The following is a 17,276-nucleotide window of genomic DNA, read 5'->3' on the forward strand; positions in this document are numbered from 1 at the left end:
TTTAGCCAGAATCGAGAGGTTCACGCGTTAGTGTTGCTCGCGAAGAAAGATGACATGACGGTTATTGACGTTTGCGCCTTAATAGCCTATAAGGCACCTAAAGGGGGCTCGCGCTGATAAGACCCCAAGAGGCGTTCAAGAGCCGCTACAATTGTGAATGAATAAGAAAGTGTCAAAATTGAACTCTGCGCTCACTCAAAAGTACACGTCCCAAATGCAGTCTTTGCGTGTCTGCAGCGATCTAGTTTAGCAGGACATATTTGACATTACCTGAACGAGAAACTTATGAACGAGAATTATATTCAGAGTACAGACGTGTGCTGTCGCCTGTAGCTCGCGATGCGCTTCAGGTAGCCCAGAGAGCGCGCGCACATTAACTGCTTTGAACTGCATGCGCTTTAGCCAAGCCCAGTGTTTTGGATTTAAATGGTCCAGTTTTGACACATTTGCATTGCTCAGCCGAGCATTGGCGTTTAAGGTAACCACTCTTGGCTCAGAGCCTGTTGTTTAGAACACGACACAAATTGACTTCTCCTCCCCCAAGTCTTTGCCTTTTGTAATTTGCTCTGGCGTTGTTGTTTGTGTGTGACCAGCCCTGGGATTTCACCTCGTCCTTGAGAGACCAGCGCAAATAAAACATCCCGACCCTGTTTACCTCTCCCGGAGGGTCGTTTTCCTTCGAGACACGTGGACGAAGCCGTAAACAACACTAGGTGAGTGATTCGAGACCGCATTGAACTTAAAGTTGTAATGTGTGCGTGTGTTTATGTGGTCAGTATGAGAGCGCGCGGAGCCTCGGCTTGCGTGACTGCATGTCGTTGAGCGTCGTTAACGGGCAGGAGCTCCGCGATCTTTCCCTCTCTCAGACCGCTATTGAGATCTTCCCCTATTCCATAGTCAGAGTAATCCAGCTGGGATTAGAGCGTGTTGCCCTCCAATCATTAGCAACCCGACTCTCGATCATTCCTGCCTCAAACCGCTGCAGATCTCACTCCAAATGCTGCCACTGCCAGTTTCACGATATCCTCACCAGCTCTTTACAGATTTATATATTTAGCTGCTGTGCTGAAAATGTGCACAGATGGGTAATATCCTTGCTATTCTTTCACCCAAACTTTAAATTAGTCTCTTACACATCTTTGAAGAGTTTGTGAAATGTGCACTATTTTTGGAGACAATGTAAAAAAAAGAATCAAAGTAAACTTAAACAATGTATTTATAAAGTTGTAAGGCTAAAATATAGTTGAATAAGTTTTAAAACCGAAGAAAAAATGAAACTACTTAATATGAACAGAAATAGCTAATTTTATTTATAGGAATTGTATAGCCTATTTATAGTAAACTTTCACATATATTGAAAAGTAAGTTGTGGTTTCTTCTGTTAATTGGTGTATCATTGCAAACACATCTCTGAATTGTTTGAAAAGCACTTAATCATAATTTGGGAAATATATTTTTCCTAATTTTACATTAGAGGCACTTTGACATTTAAATAAGAGATGAATATTGTTTGACTTCTAAAACTTCTCAAACTCGACTTCTTATTTTTGTACTCCCAAATATGACTTGCAAAGAAAAGGTACGATTTTAAACATTTTGATGGATCTTTTTGTAACTCCACCATAAAATCCAGCTGTTGAGTTCACACATAAATCTTATGAAAAATTAACGCTGACTTCTGTTGAGAGGAGAGAAGTAATTTGCTCAAGTCAGTCATATATTACTGGGTTGACTTTGATACGCTGGTGATTGATTTCAGTGTTCACAAATTCATAAACGTTGTGATAAAGTAGTCATATAATCAACTAGTGTGATTTATATTATTTATTATAGGAATGAAATGCAATGTAATAGAAGGACAAGGGTTTAACAAGCAAAAAAGAAAAAAAGTTCCAATGAACTCTGATGGAAATTCATCATGCTTTTTGTTTTGTTAGAATTAATTTTCTCTTTTTAGTGGGGTCACGTTGAAAGCACAAAGGCTGTTCTGGTTTTGGCAAATGTTTTATTAACACTTTGTGAGTGAGTTTTGGCTATTACCCACAAAGCCTTGCCTCATAATTTGCATAATGACTTTTTTTATTATTATTATTTTTCTCCAATATCAGTCTCTTATATGTAACAGTTTTGTTTCTTCATTCAGAACCCGTTAACTTTGTTTTGAATTGAATCCTTCTCTGATAACATAACCAGACATTAGGCTATATTTTTATGTTGGTGTTTTTAACAGCAGAACTCCAACAGAAACTTCCATTGAAAAAATAGAAACATTTTTTTTTTTTAAATATCATGTCATAAGAGTTATTTTAAGCTGTGTTAGTCGCAGAGTTTCTCCATATCTCCACGCAGAATCAGGGATTGGTTTCCGATTGCTGGGAGGGAGAGAAAAATTACTGTGCACGTGCTCTCTCTCTCTCTCTCTCTCTCTCTCGCTCTCTCTCTCTCTCTCTCTCTCTCTCATTTACTCTTGTCATTCAGATAAATAAATTCACATTGCTCTACAGATTATCTCTTAACCAGTTCTGTGAATAATACATCTCTCCGGCACAGCTGGATTATAGACCATATAGTCCTTATCCCAGAGGCCACTACTAAACTGACTCTCAAAAGAACAAAATCATGGCCGTGTGACTGAGTGTAACTCAATAAAAAAGATTTAAAAAACTGATAGGTCGAGAAAAATTTTAGTTCTTTCTGGGGTTCTTTTTTCTTTAGCTCATTTTCTGTTTTTTTCTTTTTTTAAATGCGTCATCAAGTTCATTTTCGTAAGGCAGGTTATATTGTCCTTAAGTTATCTTCATTTCAGTACCAACATAACTTTCCTTCTTCCGTAGAACTCAAAAAGAGAAGTTTTGAAAACCTGTGTGCTCCATGTGCTCTGCTGCTCATATCTATTCCATTTCATGGGGACTGGAAACCATCCTTTCCCCATTTTTTTTCCTTTCAGTGTGCTGCTTTTCCATCGCTTATATCATAGACTGTAAAAAAGATGGCCGACGCCACTTCGCTCTTTTCCATCGGAGAGAACTGAAGCTGCCAATGTCCCGATATGGCGCTGATGTCTTAGGACTTGAGTCTGCACACTTGCATTTTCGGGACCAGACATGCGCAGGAAGTAAAGGCCCCGCCCTCACTCTTGCAGAATCAATCACAAGCACACGCCCTGCACTTTTCTTAAGTGGCCTCTGTCTGCTCCGTTCCTCTCCAATGGTGTCTGCTGATTGCAGTACCTCGTTAAAATAAGGTAAATAAAACTACTAACCACAGAGTCAAAATTATGAAAAAAAGGGTTGGTGCTTCAGTGACTACTTTGCACAGAGAACCTGTCAATCATGATGTCACAGCACCGTTTTTATAGCATCAAATAACTATTTTAAAAACAAACTCTTGAAAGTACATCAACGTGATAAAAACTACAGTAAATGACAGAAACTATCTTTGGAAAAAGGATATGTGAAGTGTAATTTAATTGTTTAGCTGGTCTCACGTCCCGTTGAATAACATGGGTAGGCTGGGTTTATGACCTATACTAGGACCGGCCACCAGGGGGGCGATCAAGGCGTTTTGGCTTCACTTTTGGCTTATATATGAAAACATGCACTAGATGGACACGTTTGACTTTTGCACTCTCATATTGCATCTTTTTCAGTATCTCGCGCATGAAACAAAATGCAGCACTCGAGTTAAAAGAAATTCAGCTTTTAAAAAACCCGTCTCTACAACTTGCGTTTTTTTCCGTTCCACTGCCTTGCGTCGTAAGTTTTTAAAAGCAAAAACGTGTAGTGAAAGTGGCCCCTAAAAGTGTCATAAAAGTGACCTGAATCGTTTAAGTCTTAGCATTGGGTCGTTAATCACTAAAAAAAAAAAATCGTTTTCGTTTTTTTGGGTGAACTGTCCCTTTAAAGGTACGTTGACCCTCAGGAACAGAGAAACAGATCAGAATCCTTTTCGCCTACCATATCTCTGTTGTCCGTTTGAACTGTGTTGATCACAGGACAGGAAACGGTAAACAAATTCTTCGACATGTGGCGGCCTGCAAGAGCATACTTTTCCTTTTCTATTTCTCCCTCTCTCTCTCTCTCTCTCTCTCTCTCTCTCTTCACCATGCACTTCCTCCCACCTCTCTTTCTTACTCTCTTTCTCCATCTTTCCTGCTCCAACAAGCCAGCAGGAAGATAGTGCTAGCAGATCTTGGACTACGCTAAATAACATTTGCCAAGACATATGAATTATAAGGCTAATGGGCTTAAAAGGCTTGTCTTAACATTGTCTCTACTTAACCACGCAGAAGCTGGCTTATAGAACGGCAGAAATAGATTGGGAACCAAAATACCCCAATTTTGAGGTCAGGATTAGAATGGATGAAAGACACTAAGTTTCTTTACGAAACCATGAAATATTTAATTGTTGGCAAATTGAGAGATATCTCTCCCCGCTGCTCTTCTCTGGCGAACTGTCTGCCAAGCGCGTTGTTGTTGTGTTTTGACATACAACTGATGTGATTCTTCTCATAACCACAGAATCTGGGACAGGTAGTCATTATCATGAGGGGTGAAAAAAAAAAAAAAAAACTCAACGAGAACAAAGTAACTGAGTTTCTGGGCTCAGATTGTGCAGGCAGCCCAGAAGTGAAGCATTGGCCATGTGTTCGGGCCATTGCTCTGGTGGCTTTAGGCCGGACATCTGCACAGCTGCACATGATGCTCGTGCTCCCTGCTCTAGTTTGGGGGCTCGTACGGGTCTCTCTGATTGGATACGCTTGCATCTGTGCCGTGTGCTTATTGGTTCTTAGTGCTTGCTGAACTCTTTCTAGTGGGGTCCAGTGTTTGAGTTAGTTGGACGGGATCTGAGGACCATTCCTGGCAGTTCTAGTTGTGTGGCAGGTCAGCTGCGTGTCCCCTCCCCTGCCCTCTCTCAGCCCTTCTGAATAAATGAGCTATTCTGGGACATGCAAATATCCAGAATCCAGAAAGCTGGAAAAGTCTGTGAAATATGTTCAAGGAATCAAAAATGCATTAAAAATAGTAATTTTGGTGAAGAAAATTTACGATCGAAAGGAACTGCTTTTAAAATGTCATTTATTTTAACAGCCATCCCATCAATCCAGTCTTTATTATCATGATATAGAAATAAGAAAGCATAAAAATACAAATGTCTTTATTTATATAATCCATCCTTGCTGAATTAAAGTATTGATTTTATTTTTTATAAAATCATAGTGGTCCCAAACTTTTGAACAGTTGAGTATGTGTATATATAAACAAACAAATAAATAGGTAAATTGGAAATACAAATGGTTTTAATCCAGTAATTTAACCCTTTTTGATGCCATTATGTGGGGTTTTTGACTAGAGGCCAACTTACAAAATTGTTCGAAATAATAATGGATTCATAGACTCCTGGTTATGTTTTGTTATGTCTGTAAAATTGCGCTTTTTACTTCAGGAGATGCATAATTTTTCTGTCGTTTTCTATTGTGGATAAACCTGCCCTTGAAAGCAAAACAAACTATGGTTGGTTACTTTACATGTCGGTCAGATGGTCTCAAGTGAATGGCAGTAATGTCGACCAGACCATATGCCCTTTAAATCTGGCTATCCAAAACTGTTTGTCTTTTGATTGGTCATCATAAGTAAACTCCATGAGAATCAGTATGTGTTGGAGGATGAAAATAGCTTTTCTTAAAATGTTTGCGATGGACACAGTGTTTGGTGACAGTGCCCCTCTATCACACAGAAACATTTGAATGGTCCGCTGTTGAAAGTGGATGTGAGGGCTGGGTTGCCTTGACACTTTGATAAATCAAGGATAAATGAGAGGGTAGGCTTTTATCACGCTGAATAATAATGACGAGCATTTGTCATTTGAATGCAAGTGTTCCTGAATGTACGTCAAGAGTTGATGCTCTTTATCACAAAGGCCATGAACATTTTTAAAATTTCACAAAGACTTACCGGTAGTTCAATTAATTGATCTGTTCGTTTATTCATTTTTCCTCTGTTTTGTGGTGTCGGATTTGCGACACACCAGCGTTTTGCTCAAAAGAGTTTGCTGAATAGCAACTCATCTCATTTGTTTCTTTTTCAAAACTGATTGTTCTCGTGGTCTTGTTGGATTTCAAGGTTTCTGCGTTCCTCCTCTATTCCCTGTCCTTAACCACCACACTCTGAGTCATCTTGCCGCATAACTCAACAATTTCGTTTAGGGAAATTAGTACGTTCCCACCGACCCTGTCTTTCATCGTTTGCCGTGGTGCATATTTAAGTCCGTTCCTGAGCTTATTTTCTTAATTGGTGGCCTGTACTTGCTCAACACCGATTGCCTTTGATCATCTCAGATCATTACGTTTACCTCATTAATTTGCTCAATCCAGTTACCCCCCCCTCCCCTCCCCTGTTGAGCCAAATTTAAGGGCTCATGTAAAAAATTGGATTAATAATACATTTTATGAGCCAAGAGAAAAATCAGCTCCCTTTGTGGTCTCTCTCTGTCTCCCTTGTCTTTCTTCTTACCCGCTGATTGTGTTTCCCTAGTGTGAAAGACACAAGCCAAACAATGCCTGATGAAAGGACACTCTCTGTGTTTGTTGCTGTTGACCTGAATCTAGTCTGAAAGAAAGCCACGGACAGGGCGGAGAAGAATGAAGATACAGGGAGGAACGGTATAGTTCTGTTTGCTTCGTATGGATGAGAAAATTGCTGATTAGATCCCCAGTGCTGGTGGTGATCATGGGGAGGGAGGTTCTGTGTTCCCTGTCTGTTGAAGATGCTTTGTGATCTGTCTGACCCTGCGCTCTGAACCTTCTCTTTGGCTCTGTGTGGACATATGCCTTAAATATCAAAATCGTTCCTGGTCTTATTGTGCTTGAATCATCTGTGCAAGTTATACCGAAAGGTTTGTAGGGATGTATTGATAAAAATAAAATAAAAAACTATCTGGTATGCCAATAGTTACTGGCCTTCCCATAGTGCCTAGATAAAAAATGCACACGCACCGACCATTCACCTGATTTTTAAAATAAATTGTGATTCATCAGACCAGGCAGCCTTCTTCCATTGCACCATATGGTCCAGTTCTGATGCTCATGTGCCCATTGTAGGTGCTTTCGGTGCTGGACCATTGGCTCTCTTACCGTATGCAGCTACGAAGCCCCATACACCACAAACTGCGATGCACTGTTTGGTCTGGCACCATTCTATCATGAGCCACATTAAGTTTTTCAGCAATTTGAGCCACAGTCCATGACCCTGACATCAGTTCACCCCTTGTCCCTTCTTTGGTAGGTACTAAACACTGCATGCTGGGAACACCCCACAAGACTTGCCATCTTGGAGATGCTCTCTGACCCAGTCATCTAGCCATTATTTGGCCTTTTTCAAAGTCACTAGTATCTTTTCGTTTGCCCATTTTTTCCTAGCCTGGTTCTACCAGACTCTCGTACATACATTTCATTTGTACAGAGAGTCTGGCCTCCCTCAATTGAGAAATGTTTCCTTCCTTGTAGGCGGGTTCACTATTAAAGTTCAAATCTATTGGATCTGCCCAGAGTCACTCACGATCTGCCATAGCCAATCGCTAATGTGTGGTCGTGAGTGACGTATGTCATGCGCCGAAACGGCTGGAAACAACCATAGACAGTAAAAGATACAACAAGTCCGAACTCCGAATGATCAGAGGATTAAATTTACAATAGGATTTCAGTCAACGAGAGCTGCAGGTTTTGTTAATCTAGGAACAATTATTAATTCGAAATGTATATTTGACATGAAGGACAGTGATTATTCAGTCAATGCTGTAAGTTACAGTGAATGATCAGTCTGTCTGCAGATGTGTAATAAACAACAATTTTTCATATTACGTATTTTTGTTTCTTAATTACCTTAATTATGGTCTTCAAAGTATGTGTTTGTACATTTTTATATGGCATTTAGTTGTTTTTTTTATTAAAACAAATTAACCATTGACATCTAAAACTGAAAATCAAATATAGTCTCCAAAGTATGGGTTTTCAAATTTTTATTTATGACATTTTTTTTTTTTAAATCACAACCAATTTGTATGATTTACAACATGTAAAACTGACACACCAACCTCTTGTACGAGTGCACAAAGGAGCTCAAAATGTTCTATTCATCACAAGAATCAGTAAATTTACTGTTGGGAATCTGAGCGACTGACATGACTCCTGAGCGGATCTTCAACAATAGTTTAGCAGCCAGGACTCGGGGCTTCCGAACACCGCGAACACCAGGCTAAAGTCCAAAATGTCACGGTCATTGTGCACGAGCTGCCCAGCACAAACTTCCAACCTTTCTGCCTCCTTCACTTGGTCCTCCGTTGTGCAACAAGAGGTGAGACGACAACAATCCGGCTTTAAATTCTGTATATTCGGCAGTTTCTTTTCCAACAACGGACCGAATAGCTTTTCTCACGTCTTTCTCCGCTGCCATTACTGCACTCAAACTGAGTCTGACGCACTACATCAACGTCATCGTTCTCAGCCACTCCCTCTATTCGCTGATTGGTCCTACAAAAAATTGATTTCTGGAAACCTAAGGATATGGAGCGGTCCCAGACGCAGTACTGAAGGAAAATGAAATTGAGCGGAAGTGCGTAGGCGGGCGCAGCCAGGCTACATTTTTCCTGCTTCCGACACATGAAATTCAAGAACTGACTATTCTTACTGCCTAACATATCCCACCCTTTGGCAGGTGCCATTGCAGTGATATAATCAATGTTATTCACTACACAGTGATCAGTGGTTTTAATGTTGTGGCTGAACCCGGTATTGTGCATCTCTATGTTCATCTTGGTAATTATTCATGAATTGAAATGACCTTTTGTTCAATTGTTCCTTTTGTGGACATCAACAGTCTCAACCTTCTCAATGAATAAAATTAAGTTTGGCAATTGGTGCAAATATCATTTTAGGACTTCAAACAAATGTTGTAAAAATAAGTTTGATATTTCATCACTGCCTTTCTTTGTCAACCACCTCTTCATCTTCATCTTCTGTCGTTTATCCTTTTATTGTGTTGTCTTCATTTATTCTTCAATCCGTGGTCTCTTGTCTTGAAATATGTGCATTTGCCTCCCACTCCCACACTTCTACCTTAAAAAGCCTCAGGCCTAACACTTTTGACAAAGATACATGTAGACTTTAAAAGCAAAGAATTCATCATTTTATTGTCTCGCTGCCAAATAGGGCACAAATAATCCACTCCAATTAGGTGTTTGCGCCATGAAAATTGGATTTTCTCTCTCTTATGAAAACGCATATTCCAGAACACCATTGTTGATTTTGAATTCCAGTGACGACAAGAGAACAACATGCCAGGTTGATTTCACACAACCATTTGCATATAGAGGCCGTAGGTAAATATAGATCTGTATCTTCAGTGCATACTTTGTTTTTTACTGTTTTGAGGCCGTTATTGTCCTTCCCATAAGACCGTATACATATCAATGTGACTGAATCTCACAATCCATGAACTGATGTCTCAGCCAGCGCACAAAGGAGAACGGCTGTCTTTGTCGCGAGGCGTTTATTGTCTTCCAACCCAGAACAAGCTAACAAACAAAGTCGTGAGGCATCTATTGAGCAGATTGCAGCGCACATGATTTAGTCTAGAGGCTTTGGGCTTTTATGTCCACATGATTGTGTGTGTCTTCATATTGTTTGGTTTCAGACATCTTCTATTATCATATAGATAACTGAACATTGTTATATGGATATGAGAAGCTGTGACTAATGTAATGTCATCTTTTTGTGTGCAAGCGACTTTTTTCCTCGCGTTTATGATCCCGTCTTTCTACTTTATGGGAAGATTGGAGACCAGAGAAAAGGGGAAAAATACTATGGATTTTTGCACTCAATAAATCAATGACCTACTTTGGTATTTTGTGAAACCTTGCTTATTTTTCACATGCCCGTGGGGGTCGTTCTGTTTATTTTGCTGTGTGTGTGTGTGTGTGCTTCTGTGAGCGTGTATGCCATCGTTCAGGTCCCAAGAGAGTGTTTCGGATCTATACTCATTGGCCGGTTGCAGTGGTCGAGCTCTGGTTTAGATCTGATAGCGAGTGTCTCGTGAACACTGGTCTGAGACCATCGCTCCCATTGATGTTAAATGATTCCAGTCAGGATTCGGATGTAGTACACTGGTCTTAGGTCAGTGTAAAAGGATGACCTACCCTGAAAGTCCTCAAAGTGTGCAAAAGCACTCGCTGTTCCCACAGTTTTGCTCTCTGAACCCAGTGCATCCAAAAAACAATAGCAAAGGGGGTCAATGATATGTTGCTTTATTTATTTATTTGTATCTTTTTTGTTGTTGTTGTTGTTGTTGTTGAGGGGGCATAAAGTCAAGAATGTCAAGATGATACAATTGTCCTGAAGGAAAAAAAAAATTAAATAATGAAATTCTTCAAGTTCAGTACAAGTACCTCCATATATTACATAAATTTAGACTTTTCTATGGCAAAGTTCAGACTGTAAGTGCAATGTGGTGTACATGTTATATTTTTATTATAAGTTATTATAAGCTATTTTATTTTTGTATCTATTTATGTTTGTAAAAAATACTTTGTACCCTGAAAAATTAAAAAGTAAAATATATTAATAATAGTACTGTATATTACAAATACAAATTTGTTGAGCTAAATTTAAACATTTTCCTCTCTTTTTATGGCCTTTTTAAAATTATTGATACTCCCTTTAAAACTGAAGTGTATAAATTCTGTCCACTTGTTTCACCGTGAAATTGAGAAAACGATTGAAAAATGATACGTCAGGATGTTTAAACAATCAGAGAAATGCTTTGATATAAGTCCATTAATGTCTTTCTCATAGTCATATCTGCATATTAAGCTGCATTAATAGAGGAAATATTTGAACACAACCAAGAACCAAGCCTTTGTTCTGTGACAGTGCAAATGTGAAACCCCCTGGACATTATGTGATCAGCTTTGTACCACTGTTTGTATTCCACTGTAAGGGAATTCTCTGTAGCTTATGAAGCACATAATGTGCTATTCCATAAAGTTTGATCATACATTCTTTTAGCTGTTATAGATATAATGCTTGGCAGTATTTGCCACTACGAGTGTGTGTTTGTGCCTGTTCTTTGTCTCTGTGGTTTCATCAAACGTGTGTGTGTGTGTGTGTGTGAGTGAGTGAGAGCCCCTCTGCCTGAGAGCGTCCCTCTGATCTTCCCTGTGCGTTCTCTCACTTTCAACATCTTCCCTTTCTTATGGAAAAGAGCCAATTAGAGTTGTGTCTGTTTGTTTAAAACAAAATGGCTTTTAATTAGTCTGATCAAAACCTCACTTCTGTAGGCCCCAGGATCCACTTTGTAGTTCCCCTCTAGATTGCGGATGGTTTTGATGCTGGCTGATAGGACAGGAAGACAATCTGATGGCTTTTAATGAATGCTCTTACTTTTGTCTGCTCATACCTTTCTCTTTTTCCTTTTTCTTTCTCACTCCTTTGTTGTATTGTTCCCGGTGCCCCCACCAAACACACCCTCCCCGCATTCTGTCGTTTTCAGAAAGGCCACTGCTCGTTGCGCTCCCACCCAGTGTCCTGCAGCTGGGGATTGTGGGTAAATGTGGATGTGACCTCATCCTCAGGTGGTGCCTGTGGGGCCTGCTGCTCCTTATAGTCTTGCTCTTCTGTCCTTAAGAGACTTCATGCAGACATAATACAGGCTTTCATTAAAGGGCGTTTGGGCCAAGGGCGAATCTGCTTCTGTCAAAGGAACCTTATCTATTATGAGAGAGTCTTTATCTTACGCATTTTCTCTGGTGCCCTCTGTACTGTTCGAGTGGAACAAAAGAGCTCTTTGCTTGAGAAAGTGAATTTATTTCTGACATTGTGGTCATTGAACTCAGCCCTCTGTGAATTAAATTGCCCCGGCTGTGCTCAAGGGATCTATTCTGTTAAACATGGCTTCATCACCAGATGGGATGTTTATTGTATTGGATTGTGTCTAGTGTTCAATGAAAGTACAAACTTGTGATATTCAACCATTTTGAGAACCCAAGTGTTATCTACCATTGTCCAATAAAAAAAAAATCTATAGAAGTGTTTGTATAAAAATTTACAGACAAGATACAGGTAAAGTCAAGTCCTCTCTTCCAGCTCTGCTACAACTTCATACCTCTCACATTGTCATTTAATCCAATGACGATGAAAATTCAGATAGAAGTATTTTTATTAAAACAAAATAAATTCTGGTAGTCTACAATAATGGGAGACAAAACTGAATGCAAGGAGGAACTTAAATGCGTAGAGATAATGAACAAAATACAGACAGGTGTGCTCATTACGTAAATATCCATGACAACTGATAAGTGGCGGGAAGCTAGAACAAAGGAAACGGATAACATAAGAAACAAACTAAAAGTTCATTAAAAAGAAACTAAAGCTAAACTGAGCATAATGGGAAACAGAACGCCCCCCTCCAGAAAGGTGCAGCCTCGCATCGTAACAGACCGACAGAGGGATAGGGAGGGTGGGGGTCTGGAGACCGACGAGGGGCTGGAGAAGAACCAGAACTATTGAGGAGGAACTGGGGTGGAGCAGACAGCGGGATGACACCTGGAGGAGCTGATGGTGGAAGGAACCAGGGCAAGATGACAGGTGGAAGCCCAGTGCACAGGTGTTAAATAGGTCCACGGCAGAATCGATTGTGGGAGGACCCAAAGTGGAGTTAGTGGCCCGATCCCCAGCAATGGAGCTGAGAGATCTGGAGATCTGAGCCAATGAGGTGGAGCTTGGCGACCGAGGACCAAATCCAGAGTGAAGGCGGAGCCCGACAGAGCCAAAAATGTGGAGGGACGACACAGGGGCTCAGGCAAAGCAACGTCTGACCAAGGTGGAGCCGTGAGAACAGTCCCAGGTAGAGATGACTGGTTGATGGGCAGAGGTTAAATTACGAGAATGGCTGCCCGAAACGAAGCCAAGGCAGAGCTGGTGTCTAGAAGATCCGAGGTGGAGCTAATTTAGTCTAGTTCCAATAGAGGACCTGAGGGACTGAAGAGCGTCAGTGCAGGCGGGCTGAAGGAGTCACTGATATGGGCAGAGGAGATGGGAGAGGCAGGGTGGGTGTATTATCCACAGCAATGAAGTCTTGGAGCTGGGCAGAACCAGCATTCTTGGCTCAGGGTCTGTGGTGGCCGTCAGTAAGGTCTCCAGTTCTGTGGTGGGCTCAGGCTCCTTGCCTTCCATGAGAGGCTCTGCAGTGGTCAGCAACGCTTCTATCAGCAGTGGGTATGCGCACTGCAGACAACAGAGGAACCCCCTTCTCTAGGTTCCTTTTCCCAGGTCTGGTAAGTCAAGGGGACTGTAAAAGTTCACCAACATCCAATAAAAAGACTTGATGGTCTCATCATCGATGTTGGTTCTGTAGGAGTACTTAAAGATAGAAAGCTTCTTACTGGCTAAGTTGATGAGTTTTAATGGTCTGGTATTCTGTCACAGGTTAGTCCAATGATGATGAAGAAGATTAAGATTATTAACAGTACTCATGCAGTTGCAAACAATACCAGAAAATGAACTGATTGCAATGAGGAACTTAAATGCACAGAGATAATGAACAGAATTCAGACAGGTGTGCTCATTAAATGAATGTCCTTGGCGACTGATTAGTGGCGGGAAACTAGAACAAAGGAAACGGGTAACAGAAGAGAAACAAGCTAAAAGTCCATAAAAAAGAAGCTAAAGCTTAAATGAACGTAATGGTGGGACACATATTCTGTCTGGAATGCAGCACACATACAAGCAAAGTGAAAATACTGTACTTTTAAAACGGATTTTAGCGTTTCAAATAGAAACTGTTTATCAATTAAATAGCAATAAATTTGTTTGTAAAAATATTCACAGTATCGCATTTTTAATTTTTTTTCACACACATAGTCCTCACTACCTGAAAGATATATCTCTCTGCCCATAAATCATTTTTAGCATTAAGGATTGCTGACATCAATTTGGCGGGCAGTGTTTCATAGAAGGTAGTATGTGATTAAAGTAGTGAAATGGTTTTAACACATATCATACATGCACTGTATATCAGCAATCAGCCACCATGCTCCTCTGAACATCAGCAAACTGAAAGAAAAAACAACAACAACGGTCGACTACTAGTACAAACTAGATGTTGTTCTTGATGCCTGTTGTTTGCTTAGGTGAGTGAAGCAGGCATGTTATCTCTTCAGAAGTAGGTTTAGGTCAAACTGACATTCAGGGTGCAAACATGAGGCATCTAATCAGTCTTGCTCAGGTCAAACTGGCTTCTAATTGACATGCCGTGTGTGTAACGAGAATCTGAGACAGGTTACACTGACAGCTGTCAGTACGGCATGCAGTTCTACTTGTTACCTTAGGATGCAGACATATGTATCTCTGCAGCAGCATTGCTACATCCCCACTCTATCGCTCGCTACACCCTCCCGTCTCTCTGCAATTGGATGCAGTGGGATTTCTTTAGCAGTGAGAGAGACTGAAGGAAGTTTGACATGCATTCCTTCAAAGTAAGACACTCAATCCTAAGCACGAGTTTGGGCCTGAGGGTCTGGTACCCTTGAGCCGGACTTTCAGACTACTTCTGTTTCTGTTCATTCAACTTCTTCGTTTTCTCTTGTAGCCCACCAGAAGCCTATATGATTTTTTTTTTTTTTTTTAAATGTTTTATTCCATTTGGCATGTCAGTATTTGGTCTGACAGGCCGTTTTCAATCAGGCAAATTGAGACCGAGTCGGACGTTTACAGGCTGCTTTCTTCCTGTCATCCGTGATTTATTTTACGAGTCTGACCTGACCCAGTGATCTTTTTTTTTATGCCCATGAGACAGAGACACTGAACAATCAGAATGTTTGATAGCACTCTTTTATTCGCTTTATGAATATTTCATGTATTTTGGCCCTGCATGTGGATTTTGAAGTGAGACACAAAGAAAAAAAGAGAACATCTCTCGTTGTGTGTGTGTGTGTGTGTGAGAGAGAAAGAGAGCACATGCTCGATCCTGTAATTCCTCATTGCTTGGTTAAAGTCACCTGTTCTTTCTTCCTAATGTTTTACGTAGTTTTCAGTCACAGGTTGACGCAGAATATGGTGATCAGTCCTGTTTTACAGTACAACTACGGTTATACTTAAAATAGATAGTGCTGTATGACCAGAATTTATAAGTACTTTTATATAGTAACCATCAATTTCACAATACTTGCTGGTTATTCAACTCCATAAAGAGTTAGATTGTTGATCAATGTCTATTTTCCGCTGATTAATTATTTCAATCTTTAAACATGATTTCATATTATTAAAAGAAATATACTAAACAAATATTAAAATACTTTTTCAAATATATTATTCTATTAGATATAAATATAATATAAACATAAAATATGTTGTATATTATTTAAATGTTACAAAATATTTTCATATACTGTGTGAATAGCTTTATGAAACAATACTGTATATGGACAATTTCCTATACATGTGTTAATTCGCCATTTTTCCTGCAGATCTCACTCTAGTCATTGTGCTGTATGCGTCCTGGGTCAGTGAGCTTAATCGTGATGCAAATTCTGTGGTACAGGGTGTCGTAAATGGGCGGATGGCCAACATGTGGCGATAGATCCTGTGTCTGACCTGTGTGTTAATACAGGCAGCACTTAATGTAGTCCTGCCGTTTGCCTCCATTTCCACCTAATTTGATTTGGCCCTAAATGTCACTTCCATTGCATTGATTAAACCTCAGAGCTGCCACGGAGCTGGTCCAGGAAGGTTAAGGAGACAGGATGGAAGCTGTCACAGGACCTATCTATAGAGATACACTTGAACACAAATGCATATGGATAAGCAATGACCCCAGCATTCTCCATACAGTATTATTAACTCAGGGCAAATCATAAGTGTTTGGTCCACTGATGCTGTTTGCAGTGAATACAGCAAAACCTGAAATTAGTCCATTTGTTTGTCCATCCATGCATTGTTCTATTGATCTGATTATCTTTTGTTCTGCCTATTCTGGCTATTTATTGCTTTATCGTTCTTTCTTTCTGGCCTTCTGTCTATCAAATCTCATAGGGATGCCCACAGAGCCCATGTCCATGTCTCTGCAATGGTGATCAGTAGAAAGTTTTGCGCAACAAGAACAAAACTTAGAATAAACATAGTCTATTAACTCTACAGTACCAACATTTAACACATTGACCTTCTATTAATCACATATTGATGACCAGTGTTGCCAAGTTTCACTTGAAAAATAAGCAACCTGGTCTGAAAAAACATGCCCAAAATAAGCAACCCTTGGTTTTGAGTGGTGGGGCATACGCACATCATGCAGTCTGCATATGGCACCCCTTTAAAAGGGCATGTAGTAACCATGAGCTGGAGCCAGGTGTGAAAACACCTTTACATGCTTCTGACACCACAGCGCTCATTCAAACACAGCAGCGATTACCATAGCATTGACATACAAGAAGCTATGTTCAGAATTGCCTAATTTACCGTCATTCACAAGTTCCCTACATTAGTCCACTAATATAATTTACTTGGAATAAATATTCGGACACTGAGTGCGCAGGAAAGGCTGGTGCTTTGGTGTAGTTTGTGCTTGCTGTTTAAAAATCATTTGACTATAGCAAACTGGCAGCTCCAGTAGTAATGAAAAGATTTATCTCGAAACCTTTCATGGATTAATATAAACCTTAATTAAACAATTGAATAATCTATTAAAAAGGAATTTATACCTGTATAACATACGTTGTACCCACATTGGACCAGCGATTTGGACAATGAATGGATGGAAAATTCAGCTGTGGGCGCCATCCACTGGTCAGATGTGGTAATTTATTCAATGAGACAATGCATTATGGGTATTCTCTAGCCATTGAGTGTACATCAGTTGTATACTCGTTATTGCGGTGCATTGTAGGATTGAATGAGTGCACTCGATGGTCGTCTATGGTTTCCGACGTGCTACAAATGGCTGTCCCCTCAAACAGTGCACTATTTAATGGTATAGGGGGCGATTTCGGACACAGGCAGATAAACAACATCACTTACTAATGATAAAGCGGTCATAGCTTTTGTGCTATGGGTGCCAACCACTAACAAGCCCAAACGAACGCAACCCACGACTGTTGATGACTCATTAATGAGAAATCAATTACTCATTATGGGTAACCTCATTAAGAGTAACCAGCGCTGTCATCCACATTAGTTTTGGAGGGTATGTGTCTTGCATTTGTATGCTATTTATTATCGAGAAGGGACTGTA

General features: G+C 40.2%; 1 protein-coding gene across 4 annotated transcripts in view; it reads left to right on the forward strand.

Moving 5' to 3' along the window:
* sox5 (SRY-box transcription factor 5) overlaps positions 1 to 17,276 on the forward strand; it is a 219,817-nt gene that overhangs the window by 20,564 nt on the left and 181,977 nt on the right. For 3 of the 4 annotated variants that reach the window (XM_089127334.1, XM_089127333.1, XM_089127336.1), the window contains exon 4: positions 594 to 713. The gene's annotated coding sequence lies outside the window, so the exon portion shown is untranslated. Of the gene's footprint in view, positions 1 to 369; positions 479 to 593; positions 714 to 17,276 lie in introns of those variants that run through there. The other variant, XM_089127335.1, reaches the window with a different exon arrangement.

The sequence above is a fragment of the Pimephales promelas genome, chromosome 24 (genome assembly GCF_988280905.1).
Source record: "Pimephales promelas chromosome 24, fPimPro1.hap1.1, whole genome shotgun sequence".
In the NCBI taxonomy this organism is placed as follows: domain Eukaryota; kingdom Metazoa; phylum Chordata; class Actinopteri; order Cypriniformes; family Leuciscidae; genus Pimephales; species Pimephales promelas.